At 47.2% G+C, this 20986-nt stretch overlaps 1 pseudogene across 1 annotated transcript; it reads left to right on the plus strand.

The window, feature by feature from the left end:
• The first annotated feature begins 6 nt into the window (after window positions 1-6).
• Window positions 7-919, plus strand: LOC309857548 (proliferation-associated protein 2G4 pseudogene; annotated as a pseudogene). The gene has a single exon. The product of its transcript is annotated as a proliferation-associated protein 2G4 pseudogene (transcript).
• The last annotated feature ends 20067 nt before the right edge of the window (window positions 920-20986 follow it).

Consider the following 20986-nt stretch of genomic DNA (forward strand, 5'->3'; position numbering starts at 1 on the left):
AATACAAGGTATGTTGTCTCATCAGTTGAAGCAGCATGTCATCGATGGAGAGAAAACAATTATCAAGAATCCCACAGACCAGCAGAAGAAAGACCATGAAAAAGCTGAATTTGAGGTACATGAAGTATATGCCGTGGATGTTCTTGTCAGCTCAGGAGAGGCCAAGGCCAAGGATGCGGGACAGAGAACCACCATTTACAAACGAGACCCTTCTAAACAGTATGGCCTGAAAATGAAAACTTCATGTGCCTTCTTCAGTGAGGTTGAAAGGTGTTTTGATGCCATGCCATTTACTGTAAGAGCATTTGAAGACGAGAAGAAGGCCCGGATGGGTGTGGTGGAGTGCGCCAAACATGAACTGCGGCAGCCATTTAATGTTCTCTATGAGAAGGAGAGTGAATCTGTTGCCCAGTTGATATTTACAGTCCTGCTCATGCCCAATGGCCCCATGTGGATAACCAGTGGTCCCTTTGAACCTGACCTCTACAAGTCTGAGATGGAGGTCCAAGATGCAGAGCTGAAGGCCTTCCTCCAGAGTTCTGCAAGTGAGAAAACCCAGAAAAAGCAAAAAAAGAAGGTCTCCAAGACTGCAGAGAATGCCTCCAGTGGGGAAACATTAGAAGAGAATGAAGCTGGGGACTGAGCTGGGTCCCATCTCCCCAGCTTGCTGCTCCTGCCTCATCCCCCTCCCACCACACCCCAGGCTCTATGAAGTGCAGTTCGTCTTCTCCACCCAGGACCGCCAACAGAGCAGGGTCTCCTTGCCCCTTCCCTGTCCCCACCCCAACCCCTTCCAACAACAACCAGCTCCAACTGACTCTGGTCTTGGGAGGCCAGGCTTCCCAACCACTGAAGACTACTTTAAATAGAAAAGAGAAATTGAATAATAAAATCAGGAGTCAAAAAAAAAAAAAAAAAAGAGTCACATGCTCTTCCAAATGAGCCTGCCAGGTGCCCCTGCCCAGGCTGACTTTAAAGTGTACTGAAGTATACCATGGTAGAAGGATGTACTAAGGGAAATAAAGTAGAACATAGCCGGCTTGGCTAGGATTATACATGGCTAAAATTAAAAAGCAAAGTAAGCCAACCAGACATTGTCATCAGAAATAACAATATTATGGAGTACTAAAAGTGAAGTGGTGTGCCCAAGATGCTTTTTCCTCATTGTCTCGTTTCAAAAATAAGTAAGACACAAGCCTAAATATTAAGTATTGTATTATCTGCAAAGTGAGTGCATACCGTAAAAATGGGAGAAATGCGGTTACCACATAATAAAAATGTAAGAATTCTGCTGCAAGACACATACACAGTTTATACCTATTCTATTCAAACTCATTGAAATGTCCGGTGTTGTAACACACTTCCAAGAATCAAGATAACATGCAACTGTAATAACACCCACAAAGATAGGCGCATCTGAATTTTCCTGTATTCACTTCCACTCCTGCTGCTTAAGGGAAATCTGCTGTTGCATTCTTTGTTTCTAAAAATGCATCACAACGTCAACTGATGAGTCGTGAGTCACACTCCAAAGTCTTATGTACCAAAGAAAGCAGGGAACAAAAGTCCTAGACATCAATTGTAAAGATGTTTAATCAGCTAAGTTACAAATGAGGAGTTATTTATAAGGTGACACAGATGACAGTTTGGGGAAGAGATATGAGAAACTTGACAATAAAGCTGCAAATTCTGTAAGGATTGATAAAATCATTTGCACTTGTTCCCTCCTAATAACTGGTAGGGTTTGTTTTTGTTGACTCAGAACATACGAATAGTAATTTCTGCTGAGATACTGACAGGTACAAACTCAACAAACTCTCAGCTTCATGAAAAAAGACATTATCTGAGAACTGACTTGCCCGATGCCTTGCTTCTCCTCTAAATTCCTTCCTACTTTTGCTGTTTAGCAATTTCACTTAGGACGAAACCTCCAGGAAAGGATAAGGCAAAGGGCAGGAACCAGAGATGCCACTAATTGTTTCTCTGTGGCAGCATTAACTAAAAGTTTTCCTGGTGAGGAAGACAAACTCATGGCTGAAAGGAAATGTGAAGACCAGCTGTAGATTTCAGGCACCAGTGTAACAGACTATTAAGATCTGACCTTATCATCTTGTTTTCTTCCAGGCATGTCATTATCCTTTACATTAATCTGCTTACCTGTTCATTGTTTCTCTCTCTTCCCAGCCCCCACAGCATGTAAACTCCTTAGGAACAAGGATCCCCCCTGTCTTGTTCTCTGCTATATTGTTGCCATCCAGAACAGCGCCCGGCACATAACAGGCATTCAATAAATAGCCAGTGTTGGGGGGAGGCCCAATACATAATCATTACTTAACTATCTCAGGCCCGGCACAATCACAAATAGGCTATTATTTTTCACTAGAGACTACTCTTTACCTATAATGTAAAATAATAATTACACTAACACCTTGCCATGAGATTCTATGCCCAAGTTTTACTATTTAAATATCATATTTGTATCAAAATATAGTAATTACGATAAAATGATTACCTGATTCATCTCGATTTCTGAGAACAAGAACTTCTGTGATTCACTTTCATATCTCAAATATCTAGAATGGTACAAAGTACAGAGCAGATGTTCAAATATTTGAATAAATGATTTTAAAAGCATTTTAACTGGTGGCATTATTAGCCATTTTCTATTTTCTTTGCATAATTTAGTATTTCCTAAATTTTCTACACCTAGCATTCCTATAATCAAAAAAAAAAATAGTGTTAGAAGAAAAAAGGAAACTAATGTACTCTTATACCCCAATGGTCTTGATAATGTATGCAACAAGGCAAATCAAACAGATAGACCATATGCTTCCTAGGAGTTATCAGATAGAAAAATATTCTTTAAAAAAGAAATATTACTATTTTAAAAATGAATTAGAAATATTATTTTGAAGAACATTAAGCTTTATCTTCCAGAAAGATTTCCTTTCATAAACCCTAGTATACTTCAAGAGTAATTTCTTTGTTTTTTAATTAACAGAATTATTTTCTTTTGGTTCAAATAACCAAAAGAGTAATTTTTTTAATGGAGCATAGGGAATGGTGTACTATGAATAAACATTTTGAGAACTACCTAATAATCTACTTTGTTTTCTCCAGGACTAAGTTTGATTTATTATGCCTCTGGTGAACCCAAACTATACATAGTGAAAATTCAGTCAGCTGTCACATTTAGAAAGACTAAAATCAGGGGTGCCTGGGTAGGTCAGGTGTTAAGTGTCTGTCTTAAGCTCAGGTCATGATCCTAGAGTCCTGGGATTAAGCCCTGCATTGAGCCCATCAGGCCCTCTGCTCAGTGGGAAGCCTCCTTCTCCCTCTCCCACTCCCCCTGCTTCTGTTCCATCTCTTGCTGTGTTTCTGTCAAATAAATAAATAAAAATCTTAAAAAAAAAAAAAGAGAGAGAAAGACTAAAACCATACCAAACAACTTCATAACACAAAACCCTTTACAATTAAAAAAACTAACACAATATACATTAGTTGAAAGTTAATTTTGATGTTTAATAGATTTTATCATCCTTCTGTATCCTACAAAATGGATTTACTAAAATCTTTAGTTCTTTCTGTAAATAGCTACCATACTATTTAAAAAATCCAGAGTCAGAATAAATCTTGAAGGCTTTCTTAATGTTATTATATGTCTTTCAAAGGTAGAAAAATCATTCAAATGTGTTGACAAATGTACTCAATACACCAGGAAAAAGAAAAGGTCAAAACCTAGAAAAATTATTTTTAATTTTTTAACAAACTCTGAAATTAGTCTGTTCAAGTCTCAATTAATGTATCTCATCTACAATGAATGCACAAAGCCTAAAATTAGAGAAATTAATGAGGTTAATAAATATTTCATATGAGATCTAATTGCTATAGATACTTTTGAATTCTTATTAAATGGTTCTGACCGAACAGATTTAAAAGGTATGCTCAGCAGCTGACCACATGCATTACCTATCTGTAATAAAGAGGCACAGAATGCAATCACCTGCACTCTGATACTTGGCTTCTTCCCAATCATTTTGTGTTTTAGCTTCAGCTAGCCCTAGACTACTGATTGTTTCCATATCAGTGTCTCACAACTATAATAAACAAAAGAACAGAGAAACTCACACTAGAATATGTTAGTAAGTACCATTTGAGAACTGTGTCCTAGCTAATTACTGTCATCAGTCCCCCTAAATTAAAACTTTCATATATTTCAGACCTTTTCCTCTTATTTCCAAAAGCAAAGTCTCAGAAATATGTTCAAAATATTTTGTTTGGACCCTTGTCTTATACCATATTCAAACACTGACTTAGGTAGATTAAAGAACTGAAACTGTAAAACTTCTAGAAGGAAATAAGGGGTAAGTTCATGACAACCAGCAGGTGCCCAGTCCAAGTGACAGCAGCCGGGAGCCTGTATCCTGCCTGTGAGGCTTTCCCTGACCACCTGTCTCAGCCCCCTTCCCCCGCATGGCTTCCGTCCACCTGGCTCTTTGTTCCTTCCTAGCGTGCATCACCACTGAAAAGTGAAAAAGTAAATGATTTCCTCCTTTGATTGTTTATGCTTCTACTCTCTAGCAGGTAAGCTAAGAGATGGCTGGAGACTCTTGTCTGGGGAACTGATGGATTCTCAACTCCTAGCACAGTGCCTGGCACGTAAGCAGATGCTAACGAAATCTTTGTGGGGTGAAAGGAAAAAATAAAGCATCAGAATTTGGGGTATTGTGTCTGCCTAATATCCATTTAAGTATTAAAGATGATGAGTGAAGAGCCACCCCCCTCTCCTGAGTGTCTACGCTCCATTTGGGGAGAAAGGCAGGGGCAACCACTGGCAATGACACATGGAGTCATGAGGTCCCTGTCACGGAAGAATTCAAGCAGAGGCTAGAGGACCTTGGCAGAGCAGCGATTCCTGCATCAGAAAGACATGGATAGGGACTTCACAAAGGTTCAAGATTTGGGGTCAGTGGGGGAGGAGAATACCTAGGGTATGAGGACTTGCATGACACAAGGTCATCACATCCTTTGGAATGCCTCCCAGGTGAGCGGAGACGAGCACTACTTTTCTTCAAACATCCATGAACTCTCCACAGGGTGAGTTTTGCTGCCGTGAGCACCCACAGCTCCACACGGCGCTCGTCTTCGTCAGCACAGGCTCGGACCCCAGGAGCAGGGGGAGAGCCCGTGCCGGCCAGAGGGTAGGCCATAGCCAGAGGCTTGCTTCCACCATCGAGGAGGGAAAGGGGCACAGAAGGGAGGGGGCAGCTCTGCAAAAGCGCTCTGGGGTGTCGCTTCCCTGGGAGGGTCTCGGGCATGAGTATGGGACTCAACACTTCCTGGGACCTTGGACATTCTTGCAGAGCTGTGGGTGAGACGAGACTTCCTAATAAACTCTTGGTGCCGTAAGGATGTCCTTTATTTATCTAGTTATCTATCTATTTATTTATTTTTATTTTTTAATGTTTTAATTTTTAATTTATAATCTTTTATTTTATTTATTTTTAGGAATATTTTTATTTATTTATTTGACAGAGATCACATGTAGGCAGAGAGAGAGAGATGAGGAAGCAGGCTCCCTGCTTAACAGGGAGCCCGATGCGGGGCTCAATCCCAAGACCCTATGATCATGACCTGAGGTGAAGACAGACGCTTAAGGACTGAGCCACTCAGGCACTGCTTTAGTTCATTTTTGTGCTCTATCTGTAATGAACTAGAGGAGCTTCTCGATCTTTATCATTCTGAATCTTCCTAGCCTGAAACAAACCTCAAATTTCAATTCTTCCTTTATTTCTCCCTCAAGAATTTTTAAATTTTCTTCAGCAAATCCTGAAATTTACTACAACTGGTTAATTTCTAAGCAATTTCAAAGCTTCTGTGAATGGAATTTCCTCCTTCACTATGTTTTCTGTTTAGCCTTCATGCATTAGAAGGTGTTGGGTCTTGTGGATTCATGTTCTAACACATTGTTTTGGTGAGCCCATCGATTATCCCCAAGAATACTCTGTTTGGGGAGGGAGATGAGAAGAGCTTGGGTGCTGGATCCGATGGGCCACGCTGCAGGTTCATCATCTCTCACGACCTGTGTGGGACACGTTGGGCAAGAAGCCATCTTCCCGGAGCCACAGAGTCTTTGCCAGTGATGATGATAAGGGGTAAGAAGCCCAGAGAGGATTTGTGCTGAAACTCCAGAGCTTCTTTCTTTCTTAGAAGTCATATGATCCATTGAGTGTATGCTCAAAAGAATTGAAAGCAGAGACACAAAGAAATATCTATAGACCCACTTCACAGAAACCTTACTTACAATAGCCAAGAGGTGAAGACAACCCAAGTGTCCACAGATGAATGGGCGAGCAAATGTGGTCTATCCATACAACAGAATATTGTTCAGCCTTAAAAAGGAGCAAAGTTCTGACATGTTCTACAACATGGATGAAACTTGAGGACATCACACTAAGGGAAATAAGCCAATCATCTGAAGAGAAATACTAGATGATTCCACTTACATGAGGTACCTACAGTAGTCAGATTCATAAAGACAAAAAGCAGAATGGTGGTGGCCAGGGGTTGGGGCTAGAGGGGGGTACGAGGAGGTATTGTTTAGTGGGGACATAGTTTCAGTTTGGCAAGATGAAAAGTTCTGGGTGGTGGTGATGGTTGCACAACCATGTGAATATATTCACCACCAGCGGAAATGTTGCACTTAAAAATGGCCAAGAAGGTAAATTCTGTGTATATTGTTAACACAATTTAGAAAAGCATATTTTAAAAATAGACAAGATGGAGTTGGCATTCTGGAAACACATCCTCAGTGGATGGGAATTATCAGTGCAAATGATACCTATGCTATGCTAACATGTGCTATATTAGAGGGGAAATCAATCCTTCTACAGTCTCCACGGGTGGGGATGGGGGTCATGGTGGGAGGAGAGGTGGCAATGCCAGGAGGGAGAAGGAAGGCCAGGCTGCAAGTGTGGAATGAGCTTATCTGTAACATTAATAATGACAAAATGGACAGGGAGCAGTTAGTGAGTCTTCGTGCTAAAGCATTTTGTAATCATTATTTTATTTGTATATTATTTGTATATTTATTTGTATTTGTAGCAACCCATGAGGTAGGAATTATTCCAATTTTCCCACCATGAAAACTGAATTTTGGGGAGGTCAGGGAAGCGACAAGGAGCAGTACGTTTTGCCATTTCTGCAATTAGACTTTTTTGCTTTGCAGGGGAACTGAGATTGTTACTTCTGGGTGATTTCTTGTATCTTTCCAATCAGGAGAGAATGGGTTACTCTGTTCCAATGTTGGTTTCTTTGTTGTGCCCTTGGTGATATCAGATGTAAGCATTAGGGGAAAACCACGTGAAGAGTGGATGGTAAATCCCTGTACTATCTTTGCAACTTTGTAATTTGATATTATTCCAAAATAGAGAATTTATTCATAAGCTAAGAATTGCTTTTAAAATATTTATAATCAAAAAAGATTAATTTTAGAGAACAATAAAATATCAATAAGAAATAGTCATATCACCCAACAATAAAATGGGTGAAAGTCATGAACAAATACCGTTCAGAGGAGAAGTGGCAAATAAGAATGGTTCGGCCACTCAGCAAACAATGTAGGGATTCAGCAAGTTTTTTGTTAGGTTCATGCTCCAAGGTCACTCTTGCTCTTGCACCAAAATGCCAAGGGGCATCTGGGAGAATGTTCACAGTAGCACTGTTTGGAATAGACAAAAAGGAGTAACAACTGAATTGTGTCCATCACAGGGGAATGGATAAGTAAATCAAGATGAGATCACCCAATGGAATATTATGCAGCAGTGAAAATGGTGTCTATCCACCACAGGCAAAAGGAAAGATGAATCTTAGAAGAAATTTGAATCAAAAAAGTCTCAGAAAAGCCAACATAGAGTACTATATTTTATGAAGTTCAAATCATTCAAAATTAGACTTCCTGTTATAAAACTAAATAAAAAACAAGGAGCTAATACCAAGAAAATTTAGGAGCCTGGTTTCCCCAGGGTTATGAATAGGACAAGGGGTTGGAGTCAGGGAGGGACCCTCTTGTTCTTGGGCCTTGGTGACACTGGTGACCATCTTGGTGACCTTGATGACATTCTTGTTCTTAGGCCCAGTGGTGGGTTCACCGTGTTTGTTTTATTATGATGCCTCAATCTTATATGTGTTATTTTGTATCTGTTAAATGTTACAGAATCTTTAAAAATTGGGAGATAAGTTTTTTTTTTTTTCTTAAAGTGAGGGGCAGAACAGGTGTGTTTCCAAAATCTACAGGAACTTTTTTTTTTTTTTTTAACTCTAATCTTTGGAGAGGAAAATTGAATCCTTTAAGGTTTTCAAGAGACAATGGAAGCATCCACATGCTTTCTCATCTGGAATTTATGCCAAAAATGGGGCAAGGCCTGCTGATCTTAGTTTGTCTAGATCTGAACCACTGGTTCAGATTGGTTTGTGGGTGGATTACACATGCTGCCCGGCCCCCCAGCAGACCTCCGCCTCCGATGTTTGGTCTGTGCCACCCCGCTGGGGCTCTGGGCCTTCCCCACAAATGGGCCATCCCTTCGCCTACCTGCCTCTGAGGGCGTTCCCTTGGCCCTGGAATAAAGCTCAATCCAGCTTCGGGCAAGGGTTCCCTTCTGCAGTCAAGCCCTCTACAGCCCCAGGATGGGGTAGCCACACTCCCTCAGTTCTCCCTGAGACTCTGCCTGAAATCCTTTTGTCCCTGGAATGTGCCCAAGCCCTCCCCTCCCTGGGCTTTTCCACACTGTCTCCGGACTGTCTCCTGCCATTTGTTTTATGCCACTGAGTCCTACTGACTTATATGGTCTCCTCAAAGAAGGGTTCTGTGAACACTGGACCCCGATAACCCATGGCAGCATGCACCCATGGGCTCCTCGTGCCCCTGCCAGTCCCAGGGGGAAAATACCAGTCTTGTTCACGGTGGGGACCCCAGCAGTGGATGATCAGTGTGTGCCGGATTAATTGCATTTATCATTAGCATTCCATCCAGAATACAGAGGAGAAAGCAATCACGGTGTGTGGAGGGCGGGGGTAGAGGGCTCCCGGGAGGAAATGGTGTGGGATGTGGGGACCTGTTCGTGCCTTGCATCAGCTCCCAGTTACCAAGCTTTGGCCATGCTGCAGGCTGTCCTCCGTGGGTGGGCTGTATCCCCCTGCGGTGACAGTGGAGCTGGGGAGCAATGAGCTTTCTCTCCAGCCCCACTTCACCAGCTCCCTCTCTGGGATGCTGGAAGGTGGGAGCTGTCCTCTGCCACACATGCTCCATCTTTTTCTGGTTCTAGTGCAAAGTCTCCACGTACCAGGGGGTCTTCCAGTCAGGAAGAAGCTCTGTTTCGATCTGGAAGGCCCCTTGGCCATCTTGGGTTCCAGCAATGCTCTGTCATACCCGACCCAGAGAGAGACTTTCCCTTCTCAGCCCTCTCAGGCCTGGTGTGTCCACAACAGCAAGCTCCAGGGAGTAGAACCCATCTGGTTCAGAACTTTGTGTGCTCAGGAAGGAAAGGACTTACGTGCTTAAAAAGCACATGAACTTGGGAGCTCAGCATCTGTGAAAACCAGAGAAAGATCAGTTGTGGCAGGTACTTCAGGTATGGTCTGCGTGAAATCCAGCAAGTCGTACATCTCTGGTCTGTGCACTTTTGTTTATCAATGTTATGTTTACTGTTTACATTTTTTAAAGGTTAGAAAAACATTATCCTCAATTGTTAATGCCCTTTCTAACTCGAAATATGTTTAAGAGGTTGGATCAGCGGTGGGGGTATGATCTGGCTGAAAGTCCTAGGTTCACTGACACCGACGGCTGATGGGCTCCCCGGGTTGAGCCGGTGGCTGGCACCTTCCTCGCTCACTGCCCTGAGACGCACCCCCGCTCGGGGAGGGGCACGCTCTCCGGTCAATGGCAAAAGCAAAAAGGTTTGGCATTTTTCTGTCGGGCCATGGAGCAGAGAAACAAAATGCAAACAGGGACCCAGAAGCCCTTTCCCACATGTCCTCCTCCATGATCTGCTCTTTAAAGTTTTGGAAAACATCCACTGTCAGGAAAATGAGTAAGGAGGTCCCTGCACATGTACCGCCTGTCTGTTCATGCACCCAGGTACCACCAAGATGCACGTTGTCCCAGAACTCCCTCTAGTCTTTGGGACCATTTTCCTGTACACCACTGAGCTGAATAACCATGCTTAGGATGCTTTAAAATCAGAGAAGGACAGAGTGTCAGAGCTGCGTGGTTCCTCGGAGAGCACCTCTCTCCAAGTTCTCAATGGTTTGAGAAACCATTGCAGCCGGGTCCTACTTGCCCCAACCCTCCACTCTGCATTCGGGGACACCCCACCGACAGCCTGCAGTGGGAGTATTTCCCCTTGGGCAGCAGCAGACACTCCCCTTGAGGGCTGCTCCTAGCCGTGCCCCCCGCCAGGGTCTGGGTGTCAGCATCCCACTGACAAGTCGAGCTCCATGTGTGAGTCAGAAATCAATTACCCTTGGCGGCACACCGCTGGGATGACTCTCAGAACAAGGTTGTGAGGTAACATCTTGGTTTGCTTTTAAATCAAGGTGTGGCTCAGCACACTGTGCGCACGGAGGGGTGTTCTTGGCCCGCTCGAAGGTCGTGTTCTCCCCAGTGTCCCTTTCAGCTAAGTAACAGAAGACGTGCTGGCTCAGAAGGGGAGGCTAATTTGCAGGATGTCACAAGAGACTGTTTGTTCACACGTGCTGGCACAGGCTGCGGACTCCTCAGAGCCCCAGGCCAGGGAGGGGAGCGTTGCTGTGGGGAGACAGCAAGGCAGACTCCCCAGGACAATCCAGCATCCCTGGAGCCCTTGTGGGTGTCGCTTGCTGACCTTTGTCAGGAGGCCAAGCCGGTGACCCTCTACCAGGAGGAAATCCCTTTATGCTTTGGGCCACGAAGCGCTTTGGCTCATGGGATTCTTACACGGGACCTGTCAAGCAGGTGCCCTTACCGGGCAAGGAAACGGAGGCTGAGTGTAGGGGACAGCTGCTGCGGGTCACGTCCGGCTCCAGAGTCCCTTTTACCAGCTCTACCCCGTGTCCAGCCCAGCTGCCGCTTCTGCTCCTGTTCCCTCCTCAGTAGCAGCAATGCTTACACCATGGGAGCAAGCCCAGTGCAGGGAAAGGAGGGGGGTAGCCAGCTCTATGGGGGGCGGACAGGGATGTGAATGACCAGAATGGTGGCTGTCCCTCTGAAAGCCCAGCAATGCTCCCAGGACTGCAGCAGGCAACATAAGGGCTCTGACTGGAGGATAAAAACCCCATAAAGGAAGGAAGTGCACTTGGCTCCCTTCCCCTTATTCCTTTCTTTTTTAAATTATCTTAATTGGGATCACCCTTCCCCTAGGCCTCAGCACCCCATTTCTTATCTGTCAGTCTGTGTGGTGGGCGCAGTGAGGACGTGGGGACAATATCAGTTCAGGATCGGGAGACAGGATCCTGGTCCTGACTCTGCCCAGCTCTGGGAAGTCACTCACCTCTAAACTCAAGGTTGGTCTCCACCTCCTACTCGGATGCCTCAGTGATCCACAACTCCCCACTCCTTCCTATCCTGCCCACCCTCCCTCCCTGGGGAGCAGAACTTCCAGCCCAAGGTTCCCTTACTATTAGCCAAGATCCACTAATACAGGCAACTCCAGCCCACAAAGTGCAGAGGGACCCCACTGCAGGGACCATCCGTACAACACAATGCTCTGTAGCATCGAGCTATTCTCTTGTCCCTAAAGTAGTCCCTGGTAACAGTGCTTGGAGCTGACTGCCAGAAGGGCCGCACAACAACAAACTTAGTCTTATACATGCTTTTCTCAGTCAATGCTACCCTCCTTCTAGAAAGAATGGGAGTTGGGAGGAGAAGCCTTTGCCTTTACCTTTGTGGATATGACCTTAAGCACAAATGGCACTCCAACACTCTTTCCTCAAATATTCCCCACCAGAAACCCTTCTGCAAGCCCCAAATGCTACCCAAAGATCATAGACCATGAGGCTCGGTCCCTGACAACGTCTGCTCAGTCCCAGTGGCACCAGCCACTACCTCAGAGTTGGAAGGGTCCTCAGAGGCCACCTGGTCCAGGTTGCCCATAGTGGAGGACTGCTCCCTACATCCAGCTGGTCTCCACACGAAACTTTCCAGACATCCGGCTACACACCTGGAATTGTGAGGCATTCCCCTCACCCTGAGTCCCAGTCCGCCTCCCTGGGATTGCCGACAGGAACACCAGCTCAGCCCTCCAGAGAGACATAGACTATGTCTGCTCTCATCCAGATCATAGCCTTGCAAATTTATGAAGACAGAGGGTGTGTCCCTGGGTTATTCCAGGGTAAACATCTACGGTTTCCTCAATCATACCTCAGGTGACAAGGCTCTCAGAGCTCCCTGCTGGACACGGTCCAGATCCCATAACAGCTAGATGCCATGTGCCTAGAACAAGGGACCACGGGCCCCTCCCTCCCTTTCTGTAGACTCTGCTCCAGCGGGGTTCATATAGCTGAAAACTGCACAAGCAGCGAGTGATGCGTGAATTCACGTGAGATGTGTGGCTGTCTAGAATTTCCAACTTGACCCCTACCTTGTCTTTACTCAGTTAATTATTGGAACTGAAATGAAGCCATTTACCTTTTAAAAGCTTATCCTTTCCCTATCAGCTTATCGGGATCTTTTTCTTGTCCCGATACTCGGTCATCTAACCTCTGAGGTCCCCCACATAGCTTTGTGCCGTTTTGACATAATAAGTCACATGGGGTTACCCCAAAAACGTTACCCCTCAGGATGTTAGTCTCTTCTCAGTGGACCCTGAAGCCCTGAAAAGTAGTTAATGTCACATCGTAACAGGGTAATGACATTTATTCCACATCTCAGAAAACTTTGGTTTTTTAAGATCACATTTGTCATGGAGATTGGGCTTGGGGGCCACATCATCCCCAGCTCAGACAGGTGGGGAGCCAGGGTGGGGGTAGTTCTTACTAAAGTGTTTGTCCTGAACCTAATGTTCATTATGTGGGATGTCCATAATCATTTCTCACTAATTTTTCCAGAATCTTCTACTGGAGTTCTAGGTGCAATGTTTTATGCCACTCACTCTCTAGTGTATCATGGGTGAATGAAATAGTGATTGTGAACAGATGCATACGTCACGCCACCAGCAGACACAATTGTGCCTTCCACGGTGGAATTCCTGAGGGAGGAGAGGCTGAGAAGTCTCTGATGCGTCTTTCTTAGCATTACTTAAACTCTTTGCATCTTTCTCTTTCTTAGTTTTCTTTTAACCACCAGTGCCTTGACTAACCGATTTTTGGAATTTCTCCCAATGCCGACACCTTATAAAGATGCAGTCTGTGCCCATTCCCCTCCTCCCCTACCCCCAGAAACAGGCAGTTTGAATTTGGTGGGGAAGGACTCAAAACTAAATGTCCTGAGCTGAAGTGTCCCTCCAGGCCCTTCCCAGCTGTACAAGACCGGGCACGGAGGTAAGAGCAGGGCTGGGAAGTGGCAGCTAATGGGGGAAGGAGGGAGACACCCTCTCCGGAGACTGCTTCTCCCTCCGGGTGTCTTCAACAGGGAGGGGCTGCCTGGCCAGTGGGGGAGGTCCACTGGGCAAGATACTTTGCTGAATTCTACATCCATGAAACGGGAAAGACAATACTCGCTTTGCAGGGTTTGTTTGCTCTGGGCTGGTAGGCCAGACCCCACTTTTTTCCCTCCCCGCTTCCAGCTTAGTCTCCATAAGGGATACACAAGCAGGTCGCCCGAATGTGTTTCTTCCTTGTCAAACGAGGAGATCTCTGGCAGTACCCAGTACCGGGTGCTAGCTGATTTACCTGAATTCTGTTTTCATCAGAGTAACATGCACACCGAGGTACAGTTCATCATTCGCTAAATAGTCCAGTGTTTATTTCAGAGAAACACCTTCTACACTGTGTGCATGAGAAAAGTTTGCATTGTATGAATTATTTTCCCATTAGAAACTCAGACTCTTGCTCACATGGCTTTCCAACCCATAGTGTACTGAAGTATCCTGTTTGTTCCATTAACTATTCACAGAGTCAACTGGGAAACCGTTGTTATTAATTTCAATGGAAAGCTAAAATGCAGTTCATTTTCTAAAATTGCAGGCCCGCAATCTAAAGAGCCAGCAAAAGCTTTTAATCTGAGGCATTTTTAGAGGAGTATGATCAGAATTACACTGAACATCTTTTGAATGTACATAATTATGAAAGCCTCAATAACAGTGACATTCAAAGAGCCCTATAGCATAGATGCTCAACTCTGCGCAGTGAGCAAGCCGGGTTCGTGTCTTAGTTACTCTCGGAGAAATGCCCATGGGGAAGGTCGACAGTGTTTGCACACCTTGCTTTTCCAGTTTACTCAGGCTATGCGAGCTCTCTGCACCACATGGGTGGGGATATGGTGCATATCCCTTCCAGGTTATAAGATGTTTGCCCCACCGGAGTCTGCATGGGGCAGGGGACTGCAAACACCGGGCACAAGTGAGAGGGCGCTCCCTCCAGCTGCCAGAGTGCCTGAGAAGGCAACACAGTGAACCTTGGCTCCCGGGATAGCATTTGGCATGCACCAAGCTCCCCGCCCCCCGGCCCCGGATTCTGATGCTCGGCTGCTCCAGTTGGCAGAAAAAGCTCACAGGTTCCTCCGCTTGCTGCCTTCCTCCAGACTACTCAGAAGTCACAAGCTTTGGGTCAGGGCTGTCATCGCGTGGGTCGAAATCCCACAAAGATGAAGCCCCGCACCTCTTCCTCCTCCTCCTCCGCCCTGGAAAGGAGAGGGACAGTGAGAGAGGGAAGGGGAATGACCCCGAACAGCCACCATGAGCCACCTCAGCCCCCTCCCCCGCAGGCAGCTTAAACATCATCACCACCATAACAGGCGCCAGAAGTCTGGGAGAGCAGGCGCAGGAGAGATGTCCCTTTCATTACAAACTAAAGTCTGTTTTACAGACACACCCGCCAGCCCACGCTGTTTAGCTCAGTAAGGGCAGCGCAGAGAAGAGGGAGGCACATGAGCCTGTTTCAGGTCTGCAGGGACATCTTCATGGAGCGATGGTTAAAGTGTTGCAGAAACAGGGATGAGGGACATGGGCCATCAGGAAAGGTCGCGGGAGGCAGTGAGAACTTGAACTTGCTCTGGCAGAGAAGAGGTACAGGGTGCAGGGCTTCAGGGAAGGGCAGGAGCAAAGGGAGGAATGAGGACAAGTCCGGGGGTGGGGCAGGCGGGTGGGGTGAAGGCTCAGAGGCAGGTGCAGACAGTGGGTGGTGGTTCCTGTAAGATGTAAGACAGACTGAGGAATCTAGGTTCTATTCAGTCAGCCACGAGAAACTGGAAGTGGTTCCAGAGGGCGACATGGTCAGATGTCTGATCTGGGATGTCCACCCTGAGCCTTTGTTGTCACCACTGCTGGCTGGGTGAGAGGGGACAGTTTAACCACCGTGCTGCCGGAGAATTAGCGAAGCAAGCATGCATGGCCAACCGGTGCTGTGGCTCCCCCAACGGTCCTGGGGTGGGGGGCACCTTGTCATTCTCTTTGAATGGTGGGGAGAATCCTAGAGCTCTGTTCACTTTCTCCTTAAAAATAAAAACCTTAAACATTAACAAATCATTAAAATGCTGGCACACTGCATGTCAAAGTCACATGTCAGGTGGTAGATGAGAAAAGCCATTACAAAAAGGTGATCCTCAAAGAAGGGTGTCAGGGGGAACCCTCACATCTCCATTCTTAATACGTTGTGACTTAACGCAGTGTGTGTGTGCGTGTGTGTGTCTGGTGAAGGGGACTAAAGGATTTTATTATTTAATGTTAAGTACATGGAACCTGCAAAAAAGTGATAGATGGCTTTCAAAAGATCGCTACAAAGAAACTACAGATGGACAAGGTTAGAACTGAACGCACAAGTAGACACAAAGGGGCCGCTGAGACCTCTGCTTTGCCCAGAAGAGCCCTCGTCAACCACCCGGCAAGGAAAGCAGGGAGGGCCTCAGAACACCAGTGTTTATTTTATTTTATTTTTTATTTTTTTAAGATTTTCATTTATTTATTTGAGAGAGAGACAGTGAGGAGAGCATGGGCGAGGAGAAGGTCAGAGGGAGAAGCAGACTCCCCATGGAGCTGGGAGCCCAATGTGGGACTCGAACCTGGGACTCTGGGATCATGACCTGGGCCGAAGGCAGTCATCCAACAACTGAGCCACCCAGGTGTCCTACCAGTGATTATTTTAAAAAAAGCCAAGGAGTCTGTCATTTGCAGAAAAAGGTGCTTTAACAGTAAGTGGAAGCACAATTCTTTGCTTACTTTCTCTTTCTTTCTTTCTTTCTTTCTTTCTTTCTTTCTTTCTTTCTTTCTTTCTTTTTTCTTTCTCTTTCTTCTTTCTTTCTTTGTTTACTTTTCCCTGAGAGAAAACATATGGGATAGCATTTTGCAAATGAGATGCTTGGAAATATCTTTCCATTATGGCATTGTTGTTGTTGAAAAGGTTCGATTTGTAGTTGCAGCGTGTAGGTACTCTCCTGCGTGCACCCTTCAGGTTGAAACAGACTTTTCTAATTACAAGGCAATCTCCTGCACAGTGTTTTGAAACCATTTGTCCAACAGGTAAAATTGCAAGAGCTTTTAATCAGCATGAAAGATAGACAGACGTCAGAGGAGATGGAATTTCTTGTAGCTAAACCAAAACAACAAACTATAATTGGTGGACGGACGCGGAGGTGACACAGGGACGTGTGACAACCAAGTACCAGCACAAACGAGATTCTAGAACCACTTCTAGATACTGTATCACCAAATACAAAAATGGGGTTTATACAAAAATTGATGTTTAGCCAATCAAATTGCTTTGACTGAAACCTATTAATAAATACTTTGGCTCCGTCGGTGGGGCCTGTGCCTCTCCATCTGGGGGTTGTGAGTTTGAGCCCCTCGCTGGGCATAGAGAGGACTTTAAAAAAGTTAAATTAAAAAATAAATAGATTAGAGAGAAAAAATTAATACTTAAACTAAAACCATGTCGATATTTATTTAATCTTTTTCTTCTATTTTCACATTTTCTCTTATAATCAATCTCTATATTAGTTGAATCATATGTGTAATTTATAGATTCGTGTATAGGTTTTGAGGGGTGAGTGCTCCTAATTCTTTATTGAGGGGTACACAATCTTAAAAGTTGGAAGACACCTGCCTTGATGCGGAAGCGTGGTTTGTGTCCCTTCTGATCTCTGCCCTGGTAGGCCCGCCCGATCCCCCAGGGCACGGCCACTCCTGCCCACCGCCCCCCTTCGCTCCTTGTGTTCTTGGTGGGGAGGATCCTGGGTGCCAGCCCGGGGTCAGAGGGGAGGGCTCTCAGCTGGGGAGGCTCGTGGAAATCTTAGAATGCAGAGGGCTTTCCTGGGCAGAAAGATGGGCCGGGAAGAGGCGTGAAGCTGAGTGGGACACACAGGGCAGCGAGGCATGAGTCTGTGGGACCAGCCCTGCCTTCAGCCCATCAGAGAAAGATGGGCGGGGCCGGGGGGAGCAGGTGCAGGAAGGGCAGGAAGGCCGAGGCTGCAGGTGGGGCCCAAACCACGAGCTGCTCTCAGGGGGCTCGTCGCCCACGGAGGCTGAGCCCTGATCTCTACCGTCCCCGGGTCAGGGAACTTAGAGGCCTGAGAAACAGCAAAGTCCTGGTGCCTGGCCTCAAATTACCCAGAGAACTTTCACCCAGGTGAGAAGGTGTAGTAGGATAAAAACAAACAAACAAACAAGCAAATAAACATGAAAAGAGAACAAAGCTCAGGGGGAACTAATGTGGGCCTTCCATGGGGGTATGTTGGGGGGGTTCTGAGGAGCCCGAGATCTGGGGCAGGGCCGCTGGGGGAGGTGTAAGCGAGCACTGGGGTAAAGTGAGCAGCCCCACAGGGCTGGTGTGGGGGGATCAGATATGACAGAGAAGAGAGAAGGATGGAAATGAAGGAACCAGAGGCTGCCCCGTTCCCCTGGGGGGGGAGTACGCGGTCAGACCTTTGAAATTCAGCCACGACCCCTTGCAAACCTGGCCAAAATGCAGCAGAAAAGAGCTGTGGGAAGGAGATCCAGGAAAGGACGAAGGCGTGGTGCAAAGCAGTGTCGTTTTCAGGCCGGGGAAGCAAAACCAAACAGCAGAGTGCAGGGGCCAAAGTGAAGGAAACGAGGCACGGACACAAAACGGAGACAGGACAGGCTGGGGCCGCAGGCAGGAAACCGGGGCTGAGGATTCTCTCGTGATCTTGGGGTTTTGTTTGCCCATTTGTCTTCTTCTTGGGGTTTTACTTACACTGAGCTTTGTCAGTCCCTCGGGGCTCCCCACTGCCCACTATGTGTCCACAAACCACCGTGGGCAAGGTTTTGACCAAGGCAGGCCCTGAGGCTGTGACCACATGGAGTTTACACACACATGGGCTAAGGAGAGGGTCGGCCGGCTTCTGGCAGAATAGCCACGAAACTTGAGGGGGATAGACTTGTGCCTGCTCCTCGCCCCCGAAGGCCCCAGGCCCCGTGTCATCTGACCACAGGAGGGGAGGTCCAGCAGGTCGCACTTTTGGAGAATGGGCATTTTTGTCAATGACACGTGATGTTTCTAGGAAGCCCTTTTCCACATGTACTTTTTTTTTTTAAGATTTTATTTATTTATTTGATAGAGGGAGATCACAAGTAGGCAGAGAGGCAGGCAGAAAGAGAGAGGAGGAACAGGCTCCCTGCTGAGTAGAGAGCCCAATGCGGGACTCGATCCCAGGACCCTGAGATCATGACCTAAGCCGAAGGCAGCGGCCTAACCCACTGAGCCACCCAGGTGTCCCCCACATGTACTTCTTGACAGCAGGAAATCCCATCTATGAGATGACGTGAAAAGAATCATGCCTGGAGCACAGTTCTCACTGTCAAGCAGCTGGGATGGATCGGACCTTCCTTCCAGCGGCTGGAGCCGTCAGGGAATGGGCTGAGGCAACTCAGGGTCTGGCCCGCCAGGCGGCAGGTTCAGTCTTCTCCTTGCTGCCCGGCCATGTCAGATGTTGGATGGTGACAAGGAAATTAGCTCATTCTTGGTCCTCACAGGCGACCCAAACAGATAAAAATCTCTAGGTGCACAATTCTGCAACCAGCTGTGCCGTCCATCACCCCATCCAACCCTGTAATTGGGAGCAGGAATTCAGTACAAGTGATGGGAGTGCCAAGAAACCCAGTAGGAACAGTGGAGGTGAGCAGAAGTAGGAGCAGCTGGAGGTAAGACCCTTCCCAGGAGAGGGGTGTGTGGTGTGGAGAGGTGGTGGGACCAGAGCCCAGGCTGCACCCCTGGAAAGCTGGTTGTCAAACTCTTGCTAGAGTCACCTCTGGTCTAGTCTGTGCCAGGAGCCCCACGGCCCACCCAAGGCCCGCCAGGGGCTTACCCCAGGCAGGGATGTTAGACTGACACAGAGAGTCTGTGCTATGTGGCGCTGACTCCTGGCCTTGCCGGGCATGCTTCTCAGGTTCCCAGGTCCTGTGACGTGGACCGACTGAGGGATGTGTTTACAGCCAGTCACCTCTCCAGGAATGTTCTCTCAACAGGGAGATGTTTTCAGCTGGGAAAAAACGTCCCTGTTGTCGGGCAGTCTGTTTCGCTGGAAACAAAATTCCACATCCAACCCCTGGCCTGGAGACCTCCCTGAACTCAAGGGGCAGTGGTGCCACCTCTGACTGGGGCTTGGCCTGGGTCTGTTGTCTGACGACGCTGTGACTTGGCACTGAGGACTCTCCCAGTCCCACCAGCCTGCGTCTGGGCAGGAGGAGGCTTCTCCCTGGGTACAAAGGCTCATGGAACCTCAGAGTTGAGAAGTCCCTTCTGAAGCATCTGGACGCAACCTTCTTGTGAGGTCGGGCCCACAAGCCTGCCAAGCCCTGGGTTCAAATCCTGCCTATGACTCAATGGGGAGCATGGAGAGGGGCAGGTTCTTAAAGCCTTGGTTTCCTTCGGAGTCCAACAGAGACAGCATTTCGCCCTTCTTCATGGGCTTGTTAGGGGGATTGACTGTCATGATTCATGCTCTCAAAAGATACTCAGTAATCCTCAGCTTGACCTGCTCAGAGTAGCCCCCTGGGAGCATGCTGCCGTCGTGGGCTCTGGGCCTCTACCCTACTGTGTCCCTTCAGCCTGGCAATCCAGAGTCCTCTGACCCAGTCGTCCTTCCAGAAAGCCTTCCTGCCCGCCAGTATGGGATCCCACTACACTGGTGCTCACCCATCAGACCCAGGCCAGCCCTGGGGCAGGACGTCCCCCAGAGCTAGTGTCCTGGACATGGGCAGTCCTCCGTGTGGAGACTGGCAAGTTGGAGCCCGCTGTGCTGCCACCTGTTTTTAGAACAAATATTGGGGTGCCTTGTGATGGGGCTCTTTCTCCCCAAAGCAGGGAAATGAGCTGCCCCCAGTTCCATCACGCCTGTCCCACTTTTCCCCCACCGTGGAACCATTGGTACATAGCGTCTTAGGACTCCTTGACTGCCAGGGCCCCAGAGCCTTTTCGTGGCTGGGGTTGAAAATGTTTGATGGAGGTCAGTTTGGTTTTTGATGGACCTGTTGGTGGGATGAAGCCTGGGCACTCCCTGCAAGCCAACACGAAGCCTGAGCCCCTGACCAGTAAGGCAGCGCACAGCCCATGGCAGCCCCTCCCCTAGTGCTCAGAGCTCCCCTTTCTCACTGAGTCCCACTCGCTGGTGTTTCTCTCTCTTCCTCCAGGGAGAGCCCCAAATGTCCTCTCTCTGAGGACCTATCTTGTGTGCCTGGTTAACTCCATCTTCTGGAGGACAAGACAGGAGTTACTAACTACGACCTCTATTAGAGCGTCAGATCAAGGGGACTCCCCCTTACCCGACTTTGTGGGAGAGGAGGGGTGTCAGCAGGAAGCCCGGCCCCCTCTCTCACACAAGTTTAACTTGAGGGATACCAAG

Source organism: Mustela nivalis, assembly GCF_964662115.1.
Source record: "Mustela nivalis genome assembly, contig: HAP1_SCAFFOLD_888, whole genome shotgun sequence".
Taxonomy (NCBI): domain Eukaryota; kingdom Metazoa; phylum Chordata; class Mammalia; order Carnivora; family Mustelidae; genus Mustela; species Mustela nivalis.